The 4,088-nt window shown below is 41.7% G+C and overlaps 1 non-coding gene across 1 annotated transcript; it reads right to left on the bottom strand.

Annotated features, from left to right (window-relative positions):
* Positions 1-2,781: 2,781 nt before the first annotated feature.
* Trnai-gau (transfer RNA isoleucine (anticodon GAU)) lies at positions 2,782-2,853 on the bottom strand. Its single transcript has one exon. It is a non-coding gene; the product is annotated as a tRNA-Ile (tRNA).
* Positions 2,854-4,088: the final 1,235 nt, after the last annotated feature.

Below are 4,088 nucleotides of genomic sequence, written 5' to 3'. Positions count from 1 at the left end.
ATGTCCTAGTATTGTTATTTCAATACATAAGTGCATCAGTAGCACGACATAGAGTAAAAAAATGCTGTTGTTCTCAAACGTGTTCTCCTATGCTCTATGAGATATCAGACAGTGTCACGATCGCGAAATATAGTATTAGAGGCATGTACTTTCTGAGAACACAACCACCTACCAATTTATGTAATAAAAATGTTATGAGCAAAAAGGTACGCCGACAAGGTTCAGTAAAAAATCGCTGGAACAAATAACGAACGTGGGCATTTTTCATAAAAGACAAGCTAGTGATATCATTAGCTACAGTTTTGTTTCTGAATGGACAGGACAGTGTCACAATGTTATTCAGTGTCAGTGACCTGTGAGCTATATGCAAACAGACAAGTGAAAATACGTTTCATATCACGAACCTTTTCCTTCGAGGTAAAAGAGACATAGTGAATCGACGAAGACTGCGGCGGTACAAGTGTTTGTGCACTACATAGGACAGTGTGCCGTTGCTAGCCAAATAGTGAAGTGCAGTACTTAAATTTGTGCAGTGGACTTCGGAGGCACCGAGTGGTCCCTTCCCACAGCCAAGGTGTACAGCAAGTGGAAACAAGTGCGGTTGGTTTTTTTTGCAAACTCTGTGAACACTGCTCGAGACACTGAAAAGTTTGGACCGAGACGCGCGGCATCGCTTTACGGCGGTGGGCCCGCGCAACTGCCGAGTTCCACACGGCGCGCAGCGCGCCACCAAACTGATTGTTGCGAGTGCAGTTATGTGCATATGACACATTATTGGCTAACGGCATAACATAGAAGGACAATTTAAATGCAAAGCAAAATCTACGTTTAATTGGACACCCAACGAAGTGCCAAGACATGTAGAAACACAGATTCCTGAAACCCGAAATAAAGTCTGACTACCCCAGCTCATGGATTTACGCCCCCACGTTACCTTTGAACAACGCCTTTGTTTATATGTATATATATGTATTAGTATTAAGTTAGACTAAGTATTAATCCATGTGAATTTTTGTTTGTTGTTTATATTACCCATGACGAGACAATAGTAAAATACGGAAAGGATGTCACTAAGCAGATCGTGGAGTAGAAGAGAGAAGCAGTGGAAAGCAGAACCAACTCTAAGCAAGAGCTAACACCTCTTGCTGCCCCAGACACGACTATTAACCCACGATCTAGATCCGAACACTCTAATAAATATGTGACTTTCCTGAAAATTTTTTTTAATAAAAAAAAAAGACTTAGGAATTATGAATTTTATGAGCAGCAAGTGTAAAAGAAGACTGTTTATATAGCGATAGACTATGTATAAAACAATGTAATACCTTTGTATAATGCTATGTACCAAGAAATAATAAAATAATTTTGTGTATACAATACAAAAACAAAGAGAAGAAAGAAGGTAATAGGAGGATGTAACAATTATCCAAATGTGATGATTTTGTGTCAAGGACGATGTAATAATTTTGTGTGTATAGTATGTAAGTTTATGTGTGTTTTACATGTGTTCTGTGTATCCTTATATAAATGATTTGTCCTCACTGTCATGTGTCAAAACTGGCATAAAACCATGTTTGTAGAATGAAGTGATCGGGAGAGAGACACTGACAGTGCAATCCCATTACGTGTGAATAACAGACAAGGACTACCAGTGTGCAAAGTGTTTGGGCTCATTGTCCGCAAAATTGACATTTCTTCAGACAATTCGCCCAAGGGGGCGATGTCAACGAACTGAAAATATTGTGATTTAATCGCAGAGGTGCTGAAAAATTGTGCCAGTGACACATCAGAGAAATATCTGGTAAACGTTTTATCTTTGAGAGACATAGGAACAATTTCGCCCTTCGTTTTTTATTTCTGGTATGAACGACTACTTTTTGTTCTGATGGGCTGGTGGGATGTCGTACTGTCTAATTACTAGTGTGTGTGTGTGTGTGGTAAGTGAAAGAGTTAAAAGACGTAAGATGTGTTTTATATTATTTTCATCGCACAACAAGCCTTATTCCCATGCCTATGGAGTATTCATGTTAAGCAGAGACGGCGAGTTTTAGATGGAACCGAATATCTTCAAAACGGCGCTGCTTAACAGTAGAGGTGCGTGATTGTGCTCTCTACTTTCCTTTCGTGGCCGCTCAAATTACTTCCAATTCGTTTTGCCGAGACATTCAGAACCTGCAATCTTCTTTTTCTTATAAAAATACTAGTCCGATGCAAAAGAAATACTCTTAGATTTAATAATTGCCATTCTTTTACCCAGGCCACGGGGAATGATAGAACGTACGTGCCTCTACTCTGAATGTACGTTCGCAATCTCCGAGTGTGTTACGACGAAATTATTTCACAATGAAAATTTCTCATCAGACCGCAACCACTCGCACGCGAATGTACGTACCCTCTGAATGTATCTAGTCAGTCACGCGCGTTGTTCAAAAGCTTTACTTTTAATATTCAGTGGATTAAATTTCCGAAATTAATTTTTGTTCATGCTGCAAATCGTACTTCACGCGAAGTATTTATTACGTAAGTTTCAGGCTCAATTTAATAAAAATAAAGATTCCGAATAATAGAAATAAAGAATAACAATCAAACATATCAAACTTAAAAAAAACAGAAAGAGGGAACGTTACATGCTGTACCGCTTTGGCAAATGCTTTATCTGCGCCATTCGCCTTAATCACATCTGAGAGTAATTCTTAATAAAACGTCTGTCGCTAATTGTTCGTCATCACAGATACTGTTTGCTATACCTCCACGACGCGAAACTGATTTCCAAAATTCGTCTTTCTCCTGTGAGGATGGAACTTACGACCCCTGGTTTATCAGACCAGCGCTCTACCACTGAGCTAAAGAGGCACAGCCTAGCGGTACTCTTGGGTACTTCGTCCTTACGGTCGTCTGCATCATCAGACTTCAGCTGAAAAACACTTCATATTACCGTCCAATATTTGCAGCTATGGCGACCCATTACTGCTTGGCTACACATCTGACACGTAACCGATGTGCTCTCCAAACACCAACACTTGCATTTCAGAACATGTCTTTCATACATGTCTACAAAATCACCTTCACCTTCAAATACAGTTTCCTTGCGAATGACAGAGACATAGGCAAAGTTTAAAGTTCCTATTTCCATTACATCACGTTAATCAGAAAAACGGTAATTTACATCTGCAGCGGAACAAAATTCCGTTCCGCCCAGGAAGGGGCTCGAACCCACGACACTGGGATTAAGGGTCTCACGCTCTACCGACTGAGCTCGCCAGCTGCCTCGGTTAATACCTCAAGGGTAGCACGTCACACAGTACTCGTTTGGGTTGGGTTGTCCCATACAGAATCTCTCCATGCTGCCTAATGATTTCCTAACGTCACACTCGTCACGTATTTCACTTTTATTTCTTAATCATTTCTGAGAGGTAGAGGAATTGCATGACAACATGCAGAGCTAGTGGCGTCAAAATTAACACACATACTTGATGTGACTCAAAGGCCGAACGAGTTACTTTCCGACGTTGTTTTAGATGTGCAAGTGCCAGTCAAAACTCGCGGTGACGGCACTCTGCCGACCATTTCGCTAGTTAACACCGGTCTTGTTGTGTGCGTTTCAAGCTCAAGAGCAACTCCAAGCCAAAAATGGTCAACAGCAACATTCAGACGGTTTCGTACTGCACAATTGCTACATTAAAACACTATGTCTCTTTTTCAGAACTGGAAAAACACGAAGCGTGACAGCATTCGAACCTGTAATCTTCAGATCCGAAGTCCGACGCCTGATCCATTAGGCCACACGGTCACTGACGACCAACTACAACTTGTATACGACTCATCTCGAAACGCTCAAACCCCTGAGGAATTGTGTTTTCGTTCCACACAGCCGCTGCCCCTTGCTCTTTCCCACCCATTCGTTACATTCAACCTCTTACGAGACCGATCAAATATAGACTGGGAAACCAGACCACACACTTTGTGCTTTCGGAATCGATGGCAGGGCGTCCCTCGCCGCATTTGCTACGATTGTCATTTGGTACTTCTGCAGAAGAGGCGGCGGCGGCCTCGACGACGACGACGACGACGACGACCGCGAGGGGATC

This window comes from Schistocerca gregaria, chromosome 6, assembly GCF_023897955.1.
Source record: "Schistocerca gregaria isolate iqSchGreg1 chromosome 6, iqSchGreg1.2, whole genome shotgun sequence".
NCBI classification, from domain to species: Eukaryota; Metazoa; Arthropoda; class Insecta; order Orthoptera; family Acrididae; genus Schistocerca; species Schistocerca gregaria.
The sequence above is the reverse complement of the archived record's forward strand: the minus strand, read 5'-3'. Positions and strand labels throughout refer to the sequence as shown.